This window comes from Sminthopsis crassicaudata, chromosome 5, assembly GCF_048593235.1.
Source record: "Sminthopsis crassicaudata isolate SCR6 chromosome 5, ASM4859323v1, whole genome shotgun sequence".
In the NCBI taxonomy this organism is placed as follows: Eukaryota; Metazoa; Chordata; class Mammalia; order Dasyuromorphia; family Dasyuridae; genus Sminthopsis; species Sminthopsis crassicaudata.
Window position 1 is genome coordinate 115,888,348 of NC_133621.1, and position 19,523 is coordinate 115,907,870.

The following is a 19,523-nucleotide window of genomic DNA, read 5'->3' on the forward strand; positions in this document are numbered from 1 at the left end:
GGCCTGGTTTGTTTTTGTCAAAAAATCAATGGAACTCTGTTCTATTGAACATAAGTAAGTGCACTGATTATTGCTCTTATTTTTTCCTGTTACAAAGAAAGTAGCAATTTTATTATTCCGTGATCTTTAACAGCTTTGGGATCGCTTCCACTTTGTGATTCTTTTTATTTATTTATTATTATTATTTATGTGAGGAAATAGGTATTAAATAATTTGCCCAGGATCATATAACTAGTAATTGTCTAAGGCTGAACTTGAAATCAAGTCTTTCCAATTCCAGGACCATCACTTTTTCCAGTGTGCCACCTAGCTTCCTGAGGCTTGGAAGATACAAATACATTGAATGACTTGAATTTCCTGAGGATATAAGGCAATCTCTTATCACCTCATATGGGGGTTCAATTCTCTGTTAAACACTTTTGCTGTTCTCACCATCAACTTTAGCTTGCAATTGCTTCTCTCTTTTTGTACTTAGCCTCTATTAATTGCCCTTGCTTTCATTTTAGGATCATAACTCTAGAACTGTAAAGGAGCTTCTAGTACTTAATTTATATAAGAAGAAATAAGCCAGAGAATTTAAATGACCTACAGGAATTCTCGAAGTTGGGATTCACTTTTAGTTCCCATGATTCCACATTCAGTGGAGCAGTTCAGAATTCCTTTTACTCCACCATGTTGCCTCTTCCTTCTGTCCATCCCTTTTTAACTGGGACATTGCCTGTGTACTTGACTCTTTTTTTCCCCTAATTTTTATTTTTTTAAATAAACTATTAATTTTATAATTATAATATTTTTTGACAGTACATATGCATAGGTAATTTTTTTTTACAACATTATCCCTTGTACTCCTTTCTGTTCTGAATTTTTCCCCTCCTTCCCTCCACCCCCTCCCCTAGATGGCAGGCACTCCCATACATATTAAATATCTTATAGTATATCCTAGGTACAATATATATGTGTGCACTTGACTCTTGTCTTGTCAGTGGAGTAAGAAAACTCTGGAAAAGGGAGTTTGGCTGATGACTTTGTGTAGCTCTGCAACACTTAAATCCAATTCATAAGCAAGTCAAGACATCACTCTTGTGATGTCATTGCTTCTCTTCCACAACAAAGGTTGAATAACAATAACAACAATATTTTTAACAATTTAATTTGATTGATGAATTCTTTATACTTCTGCACAGAACTCTTTATATGGTTCCTCCTCTCTTTCCTTAACAAAAATGTATTTATGTGATCAGAAGTTCATTTTTGAAGCCTTATTGCCAAGAGTTCCCTCTTTTTTTTCTTCTCATCATCTCCCTTCACTCTGATGCCTCCCCCACTATCCACTATCTCCTCATTCACTTATGTATCCCATAAAGATGTGAATCTTTTTTTTTTCTTTCTTTTTTTGATGAGGCAGTTGGGGTTAAGTGACTTGCCCAGGGAAGTGTTAAGTGTCTGAGACCAGATTTGTACTTGGGTCCTCCTGCCTTCAGGGCTGGTGCTCTATCCACTGTGCCACCTGTTCTCCCCCCCCATGATCTTTTTTATTGCTGAGTCAAACCCCTGAATAGACACATGATTCCGTTCTCTTATCTTCTCCAGTAGTTTACATCTTCTATCATTCCCATCCTCTCACTGACTTAAAACTCTTCTTGTCAGCTGTTTGCTTCCCTTCTGCATACCAACATTTCCAAGTCTCCTCCATCCTTAAAAAATATTCTCCTTTGATTGGTGAGTCTCTGCTAGTTATTATTCTATATCTTTCCTCCCTGTCATAGTTAAACTCCTTGAGAAAACTGTCTACCCTCATTGATTCTCCATTTCCTTTCTTGTCACCCTCTTCATAACTTTCTGCAGTCTGGCCTTTGACTTCATCATTCAATTGAAACTACTTTCCAAAGTAACTAATGATTACTTTATTGTCAAACATAATGGCCTCATCTCAAATTGGACTGTCAGTCCCTTTTTCCTTGATTCCTCTTCTCTCTAATTTTTTGTGGTATAACTTACTCTTGGTTTTTCTCCTATCTGTCCAACTTTTCTTTCTCAGTCTTTTTTTTTTAAATTTGCTGCTTCTTCATTTAATTTGCATCCAATAACCAAAGGTATTTTCCAAGCCTCTGTCCTTGTCCCTTCTCTCTATATACTACTTTTCTTGCTGATCTCATTCACTCTTAAAGATTTAATTATAGTTTCTATGCAGATGATTCTGACATCTATTTAGCCAGTCTTGACCTCTCTCTCCATTTCCACTATCATATCTCCAATTGCCAGTTGAGCATCTTAAATCTGATGTCCTTTAGACGTCTTAAACTCAATATGTTCAAAACTAAACTCATCATCTTTCCCCCTAAAAGCTCCACTCCTAAATTTCTTATTACTGTCAAAGGCACCATCATCTTCCCAGTCCTGTAAACTGTCCTGTATCATCGATGACTTCTCACTCTGTTATAACCTTTATATCTAATCTATTGCCAGTTTTTGTGAATTCTGTCTTCCTAATATCTCTCACATACTCTCTTTTCTCTTCTTTGACACTGCTCCTGCATCACTTCTCTTCCAGATGTACAAAAGGCTGATGTGCTTTTCTGCCTCAAGTCTCTCTCTGTTCTACTCTATCCTCTATTTAAGTACCAAATTGATTGTCCAGAACTGACTATGTCATTCCCATTGTCAATAAACTCTAGAGACTCCTCATTTCTCATGTCATATATAACATCTTCTGTTTGACTTTTAAAGTCCTTCATATTTAGCCTTTACATGCCTTTCTAGTCTTCTTTTGATAGATGAACAAAAGGGAAGTGATTTAACTAGTACCGTACACATGGGCTTGGTAAATAGTGCCAATATTGCTTTATTCCCCAGCTTTTTAAACTGGGTTGTGACCCCATATGAAGTCTCATAACTGAATGTGAGGGTCATGAAATTATGATTTATTATCAGTTATATATCTATATACTTGGAGTAATATAAGAGTTTCTCAGGCGAAAAGGGGTCACAAGAGGAAAAAGGTTAAGAAGTCCTGCTATTTCATGGCCACAGGCTCTATCTTTAAGCCCAGTCAGTTGTTTCACAAATGTCAAAAGAGGGGCAAAAGGTAGCAGGATTTAACTAGTGGAGGGGGAAACTTAGTATATGTGTCTTCTGGCCAAGAACTCATTAGCATTATTTTCATATATAAGGGAGGGTACATTGTCATTATAATTTATATTAATATGAAGTTAAGTCATTACAGGAACACAGGCTTGATTGGCCAAGTACAATATGATAATCTATTGCTGAGATAGAGATTTCCCTGGTGACTAGCAGTCACTTCTGAATTCATGCCCCAAACACAATATATTTTCTATTCTATAACTGACACTTAAAATACATACAAGTACCTTTAGTACTAAGATGATAAATTACTTTGAGAACTTCTCAAATAGAGAATACATATTTGTTTAGTATTTTATAACTCCTTATGCTGATTACTAATCTACTTTAGAATCCAAGTCAAGCCTCTGATTAATTTCTTTAAAGCAACTTTATGTGACAATGCATAGACAAGTTCCTTAGTTATCCATCACAAAATTAATAGATTCCTTATATATCCACCAGAAAATTAACCATCATTTGTCACTCCATTTGGCTAGGGAACAGCAGTTAACTCTCCTTAACTAGCATGCAATATGCCCTGGAGGGATCACTTTCTTGAATCTGAGCCCAGGACCATAGAAATCTCTCTTTAAGAAGGCCCATTTGCGCTTTAGGAGAAAAGCTTAGGACCCTTGTTTTAACACTCCCTAGGATTTAGTATGTGATGAAGTTTTAATCCCAAGGCATCAAAAAGCATTACACTACAGTGACACCTCATTAATTCAAATGTCCCTCATTTGGAATTTGTGATCATTTGCACAGGCTGGAAGTTGACCTTTGCACTCACTTTGGCTAGATAAATCAATGTTATATCAGGGAAAAAGTCAAACTTCTTGAGTTTTCTTAAGAGAGGAAAGTTTTTTCAAGTACTTAAGAAGCACCCAAGAACATACAAACACTTCATATGCTAATGACAAATCATCATTTTTTATGTGTATAAGCAGGTTGCTTGCTTTGCTTAGTAACACATTTTAGTTACTGTATGCTTGGAAGCAATGGAATATTTTAAAAGAAATATGCTTTTGAAGTGCAGAAGTTTAATAAATTCAGACTGGTTTTCCCTTCATTCTTCTTCGTTATATTTTTCCTTTCACAAGTACTCATGTAAAAGAATTATAATGTACTGTTTATTAGAGACGATCTCATCTTCTGTTTTTTACTATTGATTCTAATACTACATTCCAAAATAGGCTAGCAACATATATCAATCAAAGCATTTATTAAGCATCTTCTGGGTATCAGCACTGTGCTAAAAACTAGATTTTCAGAGAGAAAAAAGGGAAGTGATCCCTGTTCTCAAGAAATTTATATTCTATGTTTTCATTGATTAAAAAAAATATATATGTGTGTGTGTATTTATATATATTCATATATATGTATATATATACAGAAATTAAATACCAGTTCTTCATAATAATATTTTGGAAAAGTTACATGGGATTTAAAAACTATTATCAAGCATATTTGAGTACAGTCTATAATTATACCTAAAAAGAAAAGAGATGTCTCTTTCCTCTGTCAGAAAGTGTGGTTCTATCAATTAAATGGGCAAATAGGTATTTTCCTAAGGGTGGGGACAAAAGGAGGCTCTTATGACCCTCTATTGATTAAGAGTGCAGTGGAATGCTATTTGCAATCTCATTGCATAATGGAAATCAGGAGGTAGCTGTCATGGTTTCAGAAGACAAATTACTGGTAGCTAAGACAAATCATAGCTTCCTTTCTCTTCTTATTGTTTTCAATTCATAGCTAATGTGTATCTTACAAGCCTTGTTACTTAAATCAGTCTATTCAACCATTTTAGATAGTAAAAATGAGTAAAAGTGGTAATTTGGGTGACCCTGCATTGGAAGGCATGTTCAAGTTACCATTACTGCTATTATTACTTCTAAGATATGCATTATTTAATAATAGAACATAACTTCTAAAGGGCATACAATTAAAAATACATCTTTATAGCAGCTGCTGTGATTATGGTCAATAAGGACAGGAATCCAAACAGGGGAGAGTCAAAAGAAAAAAGCCCATGATCCAGACAGAACGTTTAAAAATCTCATTTGTGTTTTGTGTACCTTGACTTTCTGGGCAAAACTGTAGTGTGTCTGAAGCCAAGTTTAATCTTACAGCCTTAAGTCTTCTTAAATGACTGGAAATCAACCCTTGGTGGCAAGAGCCTCGCTGGCTGAGAAGGAACCTATAAAATAGCCCAAATCTAAAATCATTGCAACCTCCAATTTTAAATTGGAGAAACTAAAAATAAGGGCATCTAGGTGGTATAGTAGACAGAGCTCCAGTCCTGGAGTCAGGAGGACCTGAGTTCAAATTTGCCCATTAGACACTTACTAACTGTGTGATCCTGTGCAGGTCATTTAACTCTAATCAATTCCAAAGTTTATACATATATAAGACAAACTGTATCAGTTTAAGGTTTGAAGATACTTTACATATATTCTCTCAAATGTTATTATCCCAATTTTACAGATTGAGGCTGAAAGAGAGTTAAATTACTTGCTCAGGGTGACAAAGCTGACAAATGTCTAAGACAAAGTTTGAACTCAAATCTTCTTGAATCCATGAACAACACTTTATTTGTTACACTATACCTGTTCTGGATTCAAATACCCCTTCAGAGACTTGTCAGACAACTCCTTAGGACTTATTCCCAAATCACAGGAGAGTTGCCACCTGCAACAATGGAGGGAATTGCCATTGGGATAAAATCATACAGCCTTTGGCTTGGATTTATAATTTCATCTGAGTGTGGACCTTTCTATATATAGACCAGCAACTTTTGTCATTTTTGTCATTTTAAATTTTAGAGTATTTCCTGGGACACTGAGTGGTTATTTGCTCAAGGCCACATCATTTGAATCCCAGCTTCTCTTGCTTTTGTATACAGATTGGATGTCACAATGGATAGAGTATTGGGCATTGAGTCAGGAAGTCCCAAGTTCAAATCTCCCCTTAGACTTGTTCTAGCTATATGAACTTGGGCAAGTAACTTATCCTGTTTGCCTCAGTTTCTTCAACTATAAAATGGGGATAATAATAACACCTACCTCTCTGCATTGTTGTGAGGAGCAAATAAGATAATATTTGTAAAGTGCTTAGTATAGTGCCTGGAACATAGCAGATGCTATATAAATGCTAATTATTTTGTTGCCTTTTATGCATATATAAACATGCACACATGTCACATATTCTCCATACAGATAAAATCACAGGTCCAAGTTAAAAAATAGTGGGCATATGATTTCATCAGAATGGGAGACAGCAAACCATTTATAATTTAGCTGATAAGTCCTATGCAGTTGCCTGAGGCTCAGAGACATTTAGCAGCTTGCCTATGATCACATAGCTAGTTAGTGTCAGAAGTATTTAAACTATATATGTGTGTATGTGTATATATTCACAGTACTTGTATACAAGGATTTTCATGAGCAAACTCACTTTCTCAGAAGAAATGTTCTTTTAAAAACGGTTTGCATAATTATAGAAGGTAAAATTAAAATAACAATTCTAAGACATTTTCCAATCCTCTCTCAGGGAGAAAGTAGATAAAAACATGTTAAAATCCAGGTTCTGTATTTTAGCCACTGTCTTTTAGTCACTGTCAGGGTACAAGTTCTATAGATAAGGTAAGACCCTTTTTGCATGAGTGGGAATTCTGGTAATTGGGACAGTTTTGAGGGAGGGGCAGTTCTTGATACTTGACCATCAGATTGTGAGTTCCTTGAAGGTATGAAATATGTTTTTTTTGAAGTCTCACACTTAGCACAGTGCCCAGTATATAGTAGACACTTAATGCTTGTTGACTGAATAACATTCCTTTCTACCCCCTCTTTTGGATTGGTTTGTTCCTCATCTCAAATGCAAGGAGAATGGGAGCTCTTTGGATGACTGAATTCTAGCATGTTGTAGTTAAAAAGAATTCATTGGATTGACTGAAAGGCTCTACCTTTCAATTTTCCATTATCTATTTGCCATCAAATAAGATTTAAAATGAAATGTTAACTCCTGCTGAGTTTATTGATTAGGACCATTTATCTGTCCATCTAACTAGATGGGCCCCGATGTGACAGATTTACCATTTCGTAGCTTATAGTTAATATAGCTGAAGCTATGCAATAAATAATGTGTAAAAAGGTTTGACTGTGTTGAAGTGGGTTGCCACAATTGTAAGGCTTTTTGAAAGAAAATATATCTTTGTTATACTACAAAACTGGGCAGGCTGAGAATTCCTGGGAAATATATTGAGGTATATTTCATTTAGTTAAATATGCAGATCAATTTGGGTCATTTATAACCACCATACATCTATATTTGGAAATATTATCTGGTAATTTTCAAATAGATTTTGGTTTAAAAACCCATTTAACCACTTTCAGAACTAGCCTATCTAACACTAATCTCCAACCTCTGCAAAATTAGTAGCCTAGGTTAAGTTAAATGGAGAAAAATAGTTTTTCCTGACACTGTTCTATTTACTTTTTTTCTATGTGTGTTGTCTTTTCTTTTTTGGGGGGGGGCATGCATATGAGTTACTTGTTAGGATTAAAGAACTATTTTAGAATGAAAATGTTCAGTTAATTTTCAAAGTGAACTGTATTGTTATTTTGTTGATGAGGGTCAACTTTGCTCTTAATTAAAAGAGAAAAAAAATAATCCAGAAAAGGAAGAACAATTGGAGTCAGGTATAATATTTCTTGTATGTACGTACTTCAAAAATGCTTTGTAAAATTTGAGTTTAAGTTCTGGGCTTTCCAATCAACATTTTCAAAAAAAAAAGTTCAAAAAAGCCCCTGACATTTTGCTAATTGCATGATATGAAGATTTATGGCCAAAAGATAAATTCCTCTTTTCTGGTACCTCTCTGAAATATAGGAGATTGAGTAATGCTGATACTTAAGAATTCCCTCTTTCAGAATATAAGCAAAAATGATTAGGGGGCATCAAGTCATTTTTAGTACCATCCCACTGGATTAAGCTTAAATTTCTTCTAAGTCCATTTTTATCCTGCCTTTCCCCAGAGCAAAAGTAGACATTTTGCTTATCCAAATAGCTTCTTTGGTCCTTCTCCTTATATTGAATTAGAGGAAAGGCCTATGAGTCCAATGTCTACCCTGGGTTCTCTGTCATTGGTTATTATGCTATTGGTAGGCACCAGACTAGACAGCCATACTGTAATAGCCACTTCAAACAACGGCTAGATAGCCTAATGTTGATTGACAGGTTCAGATAGTCAGTGCCATTGATGGAAAGAGGGAGAGAAAAATGGACTTCTTTTCTTACTAGATTTAGAGGATTTGTTTTAGAGGATACTTGATGGTGCATCTCCTTCATCACCTAGAAACAACTACTTGGTGGAAATAATTATTTACAAACTGGGAAGCAATAAAAATACACAGGTTGAGCTTCTCCTCAGTCTGATTAGGGAGATATCAAACAAGGGGCCTACATGCAGCCAGAATGCCACAGACCAGATTATAATTAGAAAAAAAATAATAAAATACAATAAAACATAGAGAATATTAATTTGTGGTTTCTAAGGCAACATGTAGCTCATTTTTGTTTGAAATTGATACCAAAGAACTAGGTAATTTCCAAGGACTCAGTTTGATATCTAAGATCCAATAATCTTCCTTATGATCCCTTTTTACTTCCCTGTTCCCAGGCTCCTGAAGAGAATCTAGAGAATGTGAGGGGAGATTTAAAAAAAAAAGCACAATTCAATGTAATGAAAAATAGAAAATGGTAAGTGTACAGGACATTTACAAATAAAAGTACAAGAACTAAACTAATTAGTCTGAATATCAAACTAATGAATTTCGCTTCATTAGCACCACACTGAATCCCTGTGAATTGAGTTATCCTCCCCTGTGCTATTTCTCTCAAGCCCATGTGTGGTAGATAATGTCATTTTGACTCTACAGATGGAAAACCAAGGCCAAGATCAAGTGACCTAGGGATTAGATTTGTCTGAGATTTTAAGGCTACTACTTATTAAGCTATTAAATGTGAGCTCTCCAGAGGTTCCACTTAGAAATAAGAGACATCCCTTAAAGAAATTCTTTGAAGTTTTTCCATAGAGATTTTTGAATTCTTCATCAGGATAGAGTGCAAAATAAAAGATTATGGTTGAGAGAAAGTAACTTTCCAACATCTTGCTGAAATACAGCTAATGGTGGAAATTCACATTGAAAACTTTGGCACAAAAGCAGAAACTCAAATACAAAGTTGACAAAAAACATATTTGATTGAGGAAGGACTCTGCTACTATGGTGAACAATTAAATGACCAGAGTTCCTATGCTTTGATGATGCAAACGATAGGAATTCAGAGGCTAATGCAATTCAGAGGAGTTTTATAAGTCTAGTTAAATTTACTTGGACAACCAAAAAAAATAATGTAAGTGAAAGATTAGATTATAATCCAAATAATTTCCTACCCCAAAGACTTGGATTGTTTTAAAATGTAAACAATTCAGTTTAGAAGGTAAACAATTAGTTGTTATTTTATGATATCTGTGAAGTATACTCTGCTCTTAAACTCACTTACAAATGAGGAATATCAAACTGAGAGAGAGCAAATATTTTGCTTCTGGTCACACAGCAAATGTCAGACATAGCATTCTAACCCAGGTATCTCCTAACACAAAATCCAATACTCTATGCCAGTATAGAATATGATTGTAGGAAGATTTAGAAGAAAGAATAAATTAACGACTAAAGGCTGCAATGGTAACTTAAGGATTTTTGAAGGAATTGAAAATTGAACTGTCTAGAAATATATATAATAATAATGATAATATTCCTTCTCTCTCCCCTAAATCCTTCTCCAATTTCCCATTTTGACATGAAAGTTCTGGTCCTTGATTCTGGAAACCTATTCTACAAGAATGCAAGATTTGACAAGTCCTGACAAGCTGGAAATGCTTCAAGTATAGGTTCAATGATGGAATGTGAAAGTCATCCAAAGATGAATATTATTAAGATAGAGAAGCTCATCACTATTTTGGCCAGTAGGTAATGACCAGTTTTTAGCTATAATAAGATATGAAGTTCATCTTTTAACTAACATGTAAAGATGTGCTTGACATTGGTCTTGATGATGGAGATGAATGAAATCAATGGAATCATGATTATTTTGAACAACTGACATGGGCAGAAGGTGTAGTGGATTGAGAACTGACCTCAGAGATAGGAAGACCTGGCTTCCCATCCTTCCTCTTTGCCTATTGGTTGAGTAACCCAAATTAAACCACTCAATCTCTCAGTGCTAGCATGCAATCCTCTAAGATCACAAATTGAAGAGAAAGTTCTGATCAACATTAGAAGAGGATGTTATGTACACTAATAATCTCCAAAAAAAGAAAAAAAATGAGATGAATAGTAGTTCTCATTCATATAGTGCTTTACATTCTACAAAATACTATAAAATTTTAGGAAATAGATGGAAAGAAGTATTATGAGGTGAAGAAATTGGGGCAGGACTTAAATGGATGATGGGAATGGGCAGAGTAGAGGAGGGCTTTCCAAGAAAATGGAATAGTCAAAAGCTTGAGGAATAAAAGTGAGACTAGATTATTCACTTCTTTATGGCGATCTCTCTACTACTGCATTGCTTTCTGTGGGATTTTTAAAAATTAGTGTATAGTGGTGGGGCACAGAAATCAGGGAGTAGGCACCCTGTGATCACAAAAAGAGGTATGAAGGAATATTTAATTAGCTTCCATGAACAAGATGAATTGCCTCTTGGTAGGCAGGCAGGGTTAGAAGTAGATAGTGATGACATCCAATGGGGATTTGAGGAAGGGAGCAAAATATAAGAGATAAGTTTCTTAAGTGGAGCAGTTTGAAGCTAAAAGGGATCTTAGGACATTCTAGCCATTTCATTTTGTAGATGAGATGAACTGACACCCATAGAAGTTGTGACTGACTCAGACTCACACAGCTAGCCTTGGCAGAGCTGAGACCAGCCCAATCCAGTGCTTTTTTTTGTGCAACCACACTGTTTATAGGGAATCCATTGTTAGCAGGATCTGAGCTCAATAAGCGTGAAAATAATGTATGTCAATCTTGTTTTTCTCTCTCTGTACTTACATATCATTTTTAATACATGCATTGCCTTCACAGAATTTGAGTTGGAAAGGATCTCAGAAACTTTTTAGTCTAATTCATACCTGAATGAAAATCTTGTCCTTATTCCCCCCTAAATCAAAATCAACACATAGTCATCTATCTCTTATTTGAAAATTCCCTAAGAAGCAATCTACTTTCTGGATAGCTACAGGGTAGCTCATACCAATTTTGTACAGCTTTAATCATTAAAAATGTTTTCCTCACATAAACCTAAATGTTTGTCTCAGAAAACTTCCAGACATTTTATAGACCTTCCTTCTAGTTCTGAAGAGAATGGATCATATTACTCATCCATTTTATAGCTTTTTAGATACCTGAAGACAACAATCATGTGCCTGCTAAGTTTTCTCTGGGCTAAATATCCCCAGTTCCTTCAGCCAGTCCTCACACAGCATGATCTTATTGCCCTTCACTATCCTTCTTATCCCTTTTTTGATACTCTTTGCCATGATACTGTTTCTAAACATTAGGCACTGTGGTGCTCAGAACTGAAGCTAATACTCCATATGTTGTCTGATTAAAGCCAAGTAGAACTTGTTATTATCTTACATAATGCCTCCCATTGAAATCCTAGAATTGCATCACTTTTCTTTGATACCCTTACCCACTGTTAATTCATATTGAACTTGCAGCATTTTAACCAATCCTCTCCTGGATCGCTATATTTTAAGATGAAGGGCTACTTTAGGACAGCTAGGTGGTACAGTGCATAGAATGCCTGATATCAAGTTAAGGAATATTCATCTTCATGAGTTCAATATACTCTCCCAGTTGTGTGGTCCTGGACAAGTCACTTCACTCTGCCTCAGTTTCTTCATCTATAAAATGAGCTGGAGAAGGAAATCCAGTATCTGCCAAGAAAACTTCAAATGGGATCACAAAGAATTGAACACAGCTGAACAACAATGGCTCTGTAGTCAGGACTTGCACTTTTGAAGCTGGTTGTTTGAACCCAAGTATATAATTTACATTTATCCCCATTAAGTTTCAATGTACTGGATTATATGATTATTTATGGAAAGAAATAGATTGTCTTATTAGTGAGATTGAAACAATGATTCCAAGTTTTTTCTATTGACTTTATGCCCTAAGGAACATCATTGATTTGGGAGGTATTTATGTATACTTTCTTCTTAAAAAGGATGGCAGTATAACTGTCCTAAATTTAAATCACTAGATCATTAGGATGATATATCCTATAGTTTAGTTAAAAACTTAAAAATCTCAATGGGACAACAATAAATATTTTTTGGAAATAGCTTCCATATTTACTAATGCTAAAAAAAGTCTACTCCCCCCCCTTAGTGGTCCTAACATCTTTCATCATCTGCAAAATGGGCTTAATAATATTATTAGTATGCACTTTGAATGGTGGTTGTGCAGATCAAATAATATAATGTGTGGGTATATATATATATATATATATATATATTGTTGTTGAGTTGTAGTTGTGTCTGACTCTATTTGAGGTTTTCTTGGCAGAGGTACTAGAGTAATTTGATCTTTCTTTCTCCAGCTGATTTACAGATAAGGGAATTGAGGCAAATGAAATTAAATGACTTTGTGGAGTCATACAGCTAGTATCTGAAACCAACTTTGAACTCATGAAAAACTCATGAAGATGAGTCTTGTTTAGTAATTTTTAGTCATTTCTGACTCTTTGTGATCCCATTTGGGGGTTTCTTGGCAAAGATACTGGAATGGTATGCCATTTCTTTCTCCAGCTCATTTTACAGATGAAAAACTAAAGCAAAATGAGCAGTTATTTGCCCAAATTCATATAACTAGGAAGTGTCTGAGGCCAGATAATAAAGGACTTTAAAATTCTTAAGCTCTTTTGTAAATATGTTATTTTTATTAATAAATAGTGACTTTTATAAATTGACTATAAATACATAGATTAGGTATTCAAAATTAGTAAATGTATTTATGATCATGAATACTTCCTTTTAATGTTTCCCTTTTGTAAATAAATGCCTCTGATTTGAATGGCAAGTCCGTGTGAAGAAGAGATATTGCAGCATATTGAGATCATTTGAATGGAATTTTATTTCCTGTCTTATTTTTTCTTGCTTGTGCAAAGAATAATAGTAATGATCTCTTTCTCTTTACATCTCTCTGTGCCTCTGTCTCTATCTCTGTTTCTATGACTCTGTCTCTCTCTGACTCTCTGACTCTCTCTTTCTCTCCCTCCCTCCCTTCCTTCCTCCCACTTTGATTCTATTTATTTTCATGCTGTCAAAACAGCTAGTATTTTCTGTTGGTGTTTAAACTGATATTTACAGGTAACACCCAATTGAAAATAAAATAGATTAAGTAGAGAATATTTTTCCCATTGGTTCCTTCTCTCATCAAAATAAAATATCCCAATATCACTCCTTCTCTGACTATCCCATCTGTCACTTCCGTACTAATCCAAGCCAATGTCATACTGGGAGTAGTGTAAGGTATGAAGGTATGAATGTGAATCAATATGGATATATCATGTGTAGGGAATTGGGATTTTTAGCATCAGGCTTATATTTGCCCTCAGTATGCTCCTTGGAATTATGGGGACATAAAACCAAAATCCATATTTGCAATCATAATGACATGATTTGCAATCAAATTTTGGCCTACACTTATTAATGTCATAGCATTTATGCATAGCAAAATAAATATATAAATTTGGATATTAAGCTAATAATACAAATGCTACAAATTGTAGATAGGTCTTGTAAGTAAACACTATTTAAAAATCTTATTTATTTTTCATTTTTGGATGTTAACATGCTCAAACTAGCGATTTTAATGTTTTACTACATTGAAGTAGTATGTATGATTCTGGGATTTTAGAGGAAATAAACGAGGGAAGTGATGTGTGATACTAATTGCCAGATATTAAGTATTAGCACTAAAGAACCTATAGCCTATTAGGAAATGGTGTTTGTGAAAACCCCTAGAAAACTCAATTCTGTGCTTGTTTAAAACATAACTTGGCAGAACTAAATGGCAAGATAGTCATTTCACTGTCCTCACATGAGACTAATCACATCTAGTAATGGGCACATTCGAGATGAATCATTTTCTAGGAATGTTTGCACAAAAATAACTCAAGATTTTAAAACACAGACAATTTCCCTTAGGCATCCTGAATGCTTAGGGTCTTTGAATTTTAACAATAGAACTATTAAAAATTTAGTGGGCTGTCTATGGAGGAAGTGGCTTTCCCATATGGGAAGATTTTAAGCAGACGCTATCTGACTATTTCTCAGCAATCACATTGGGGATTCTTCTTCAGGTCTGGATTGGAATTGCTCATCCTTCGTTTCCAAAGGGGATCAATGACATCAAGAGTGACGTCTTGACTTGAATTGGAATCGAAGGAGACAGACTTGCACAAAAGTTGTCAGCGTCATTTTCTCTTCCAGAGTCATTGAAATCCAATGGTCAAACAAAAGTCAAGATGACTGGAGATGATTTGGAATGCAGTGAATGATTTTGATATCTTCCATGTCTGATTAAGCTCTAAGGGATCCCCAGTGCCTGTTTCAGCTGCCTTCAAAACCATTGGAACAAATTGTTCTCATCCACCCATTCAGCAGGGGAAAGTCTTCACCTGCTTGAGGTAGACATCCCCCTAACTCACTGATGGGTTTGTTATCAGTTATCTTCAGCCTGATTTAGATCATCTGCTGAGATTTTTTTTTTTTTTTTTTACCAGAGTATGGTCACTGTGTATACAAAAGCTTCTTGGAGCCACTGAGGGTCTTTTCCAGCTCTTAAATTCTTTTCTTTGTGAATTTTAGCAGTGAAGAGGACTTTGGAGATTATTTCCAATCTCCTGTCTTAATGCCGGAATTCCTTCTATAGCACTCAACAGATAGTTATTTAGCCTTTAGCTGTACCATTGTTAAGAAGGACAACTTATTATTTTGTGAATCAGTCTATGGGATTTTTGGGAAGTTCAAACGGTGAGGAGGTTTTTCAAGAGACAAAGCTGAAATCATTCCTGTAGGCTCTAACATCAGTAGACCTCAAACTTTTTAAATAAATAGGGGGCCAGTTCACTGTCCCTCAGACTGTGAGAGGGCTGGACTATAGTAAAAACAAAAACTCACACTGTCTCCGCCCCTCAGCCCATTTGCTATAACGTGGCAGCGGGCCACATAAAGTCCTCAGTGGACTGCATGTGGCCCGCGGGCCGTAGTTTGAGAACCCCTGCAAAACTGCTGGTTCTCATTCTGCCCTATGGAGCTACAGAAAATAAATGTAATCCTTCTCTTTTGAACATCCAAAGAGAATTCTTTTGTGTCTATTCTCAACCCTTGCCATATCACGTCTTCTCTATTCTAGGATAAACATCTATTATTTCTTCCACAATTGCTTATGTGATGTGGTTTCTAAAGTCTTTACCATGCTTGTCACTGAGCCCTCTTTGGGATAACTCCAATTAGACTTATGTCATCTTGAATTAAATTAAATCAAACCTTCCCTGTTTAATGATAAGATCATTGAGCAACCATGGAAAATTCAGATTCATTAATAAAATATTTTCAAGTAATATGAACTTCAAAGCAACATGTTTTGGTGAACTTGGATGTAACATTAGCTATTGTCAACATTACCCATATAAAGTCCTAGGACTTCAGACAAATGTTAGAAAGATTTTGTGTTATTCTAAGTTTACAGCATAGGCTTAACAGGGAATCCTATAATTATCCCCAATATAGTTCCAAGGAAGAGAGTTTATGAGTGATAGTTTTGTATGGATTCTAAATGATCACTGAGGTATACATTATTGGGAACATTTTCCATTGTAAAACTGTGAGTTATTCCAGATATTTTAAGGAAGTGCATATTTTTCTGTAGTTAGTGGCAGGAAGTGGTGAAAATAACCAGTCTGTAGAAGAGTCATTGAAAACTTCAAAATAAATAAATGTGGTTTGATCTACTCTTTTCCCACACTAAATCCCACTATTTTCAGCAGGAAAGAAGTATGTATGATCAATCATCTAGCCCTGCTGCTTCTACCACCAACTATTTACGTGACTCAGAGTCAGCCACAATCATTCTTTGCTTCAGTTGGCTCATTAATGAAAAAATTCAATCCAACATACATTTTTTAAACATTTATTGTTTGCAAAGTAATAGCTCATATATTGCTTATTGAGATCTGTGAAGTTTTTTGTCTATCAACCTTCAAGTATTTATTAAGTGCCTTTTCTGTATCAGGTGTGCTAAGTTCTGGAGATTCAAACAAAAATAAAACTATTCTTATTCTATGGGTGAGGCAAAATGTACACACACAATACATAAACATGTATATGTCATGTTTAAAAATACAATAAGAATTTTTTCTTTGGGGAAGGACTAGCAGCTAGGGAAATCAGGAAAAGGATTATGTAAAAAGTATATGGTATGTGAATTAAGCTTTGAAAAGAACAGTGGGATTTTTTAAAGTCCTCATTTTATAGATTAAAAAAAAAAAAAAACTGAGCTTGAGGGATCGAATGACTTGCCCATTCAGCCTTTGTCAGAGGTGAGATATAAAATGAAATAGTTGATTTGCCAGGGCTTCTTAAACTTTTTCTACTTGTGACTTCTTTTTGTCTGAGAAATTTTTATGTGATCCCAGGTATTTAAGTATTAAATAGGCAAACAAAACAAATATTTACTGATAATAAATCATAATTTCACGACCCTCACCTTCAGTTATGAGAGCCCATATAGTATCACAAAGTACATTTTAAGAGGGCCTTCCATTTTTAACATTATATAATTCTAAATGCTAGATAAAATGGAAAAATATTAGTGCATATCTTCTGATTATCTTCAGATTACTCTATTGGAATTCATTACAATAGCCTAGCAGGACTTCCTGCCTTTTCCCTCTCCCTCCAATTCTACTTAAAAATCTTCAACAAATAGTTCCCTATTTGTTTTGCTTTTTTCTTAATTCATTTGCTTTTCATTTAAAGCCCTCTACTATCTGCCATTACTGCGCCTTTTACATATTTTTTCATTTAATTCATTCAGTGATTCTATCAACATTTATCTAGACAAGTAGATAGAGTGCTGGGCTTGTGGTCAGGAAGGTATTACTGTTATTCTATTGTGTCCAATTCTTTATGATCCCATGAACCACAGCACACCAATACTGCTAATGGGGTTTTCTTAGCAGAAATAATGGAATGCTTTGCCATTTCCTTCTTTGTTGATTTGTGCAGTGTCGCACAGGCAGCTACCCAACTGCCTCCAGGAAGACGGTAGTTCAAATCTAACATAAGACACTAACTGTGGTGCACTAGGCAAATCATTTAATCTTTGTCTCATTTTTCTCAATATGGAATGGAAATCTAACTCCTGGGATTGTTGTGTGGGTCATATGATATCACATTTGTAAAATACTTAAGTATAATTTCTGGCATATACTAGGTCCTTTATAAATGCTTATTCCCTTACTTCCCTACCCCATACTGGGCACAAAGCTCTAGACTCAGTGCTAAAGAAGATACAATATTTACAATTGCCTTGCTTTCATGAAAAGCGGGGAGAGAATACATATTGATAATGCTAAACAATAATGTTATATCAGTTATTCAAAATAAAAACAACATTAAAGAGTTTCAAAATCAAATGTTTTGTAAAGTTTGAGGTCGGGGGTCATTCATTTTAACTCTATATTATCTTACTTTCCTCCATGTGCTCCAAGCTAGAGTCATTCTTTTGAGCCTTCATATATTTATTTTATATACCGGGAATATTTTGCCTCTTTCATTTTGCCAGCAGGATTTCTCCTCATCTTTAAAAACTCAATTCAAAGACCACTTCCTTCCTGAAGTCTTCCTTTATTCCTTCCATTGGTATTGACTTTCTTTCTTTAAACACTTCAAAGAGTGTTTTGTTCTGCAGATTTCTAATGCAATTATCATATATTATCGTGTAGTATCAGTTTGATTCATTTCTCCTTACACACTGATAGGGAGGGCCTATTTTAATCAAATTTATCTTTTCCAGTGATTAACACAGAACACTGCATACAGTAGATGTTTAATAAATCATGGAGAAGTAATTTCACAATGGAAGTGTGGAAGAAGTAGAGACTTTGTTAAAGTGGCACAGGAGATAGACTGGGAGACTTGGATTAACTTGACATCTCTGAAACTCAGTTCCCCCATCTATTAAATGGAGATAATAGATTACCTTACCTACCCACTTTAATCAATCAATTAATAAACATTTATTACTTGCCTGCTACATGCTAGGCACTGGGCTAAGCTCAAGACACACATACACTTAATCCTTCTTAGCTGTGTGACCCTAGGCAAGTCTCTTAACCCCAATTGTCTCAGGGAAAAAAAAAAGAATGCCTTATATGTAATAAGTAGGCACCTAACAAATATTTGTTGAATGCAATAGAATAACTTAAAATTTTTTATTTTATTTGTATTTCCTTTCTTTTATTATTTTTATTTATACTAACTGATGAGTTTTTTTAAAAATTACTTATAACTTTATTTTGCAAATTAATGAATCCATGGCAAGCCTAGTGGTATATAAGTACAAAGAATTGTACAAATCTGCCTAATTTTCTTATAGGGAAAAGAAGTATGCATATTATACAAAATCTTATGCAAATGGAATAGGATTCTCTTCCTTGGTAGAGATTGATTACTTGCTTCTCTCTGCTTAGGTAGAGTTGGCGGAGCTTGGGAGATGTGGGCTCCTGGTCTTCTTGATTCCAACTTGGAGAGAGAAAGTGTTTGATTCCAGATTGTCTTCAGGTAGAAATCCCTGACCTGAGAAAAGACTCCTGGAAGATAGAGATATGATCAAAGCCCAAGCTCTTCTACATGTTGGCTTTTTCCAAAGTTTTTATCTATCTCTTCAGGGACCTCTCTCTAAAGAGAATTTTTTTTTCCTTAAAAAGAATCTTGAACCAAATGTCTTCTCTTATAGCTGGAAATCAGAAGAGTAGCATCTCTTTACTTGCAAGCTCGCAAACATTCCTCCTTCAGCTAGTCTTGAGAATTGAGTAATCCATTTATGTCAATGAAGAGAGTCTTATGCAAATAGGCTTTGAACTGCTAGTCACATACACAAATGTATATTACATAAAGTTAACAAATAATACTAAATAAAATACAAGCAGGGATATACTGGAGCCAACTCTTAAGTGTCTGGAGTGTGTATTACTAAATTTTCAGTGTAAACATTATTTATATCATGGAAATCAGGAAACCCTCCAAATCAGGGCCGGATTTATTTATTTAT

At 35.0% G+C, this 19,523-nt stretch overlaps 1 protein-coding gene across 3 annotated transcripts in view; it reads left to right on the plus strand.

The window, feature by feature from the left end:
- Positions 1-19,523, plus strand: part of GRM8 (glutamate metabotropic receptor 8) — a 953,266-nt gene that overhangs the window by 17,526 nt on the left and 916,217 nt on the right. The gene's annotated exons all lie outside the window — the stretch shown is intronic.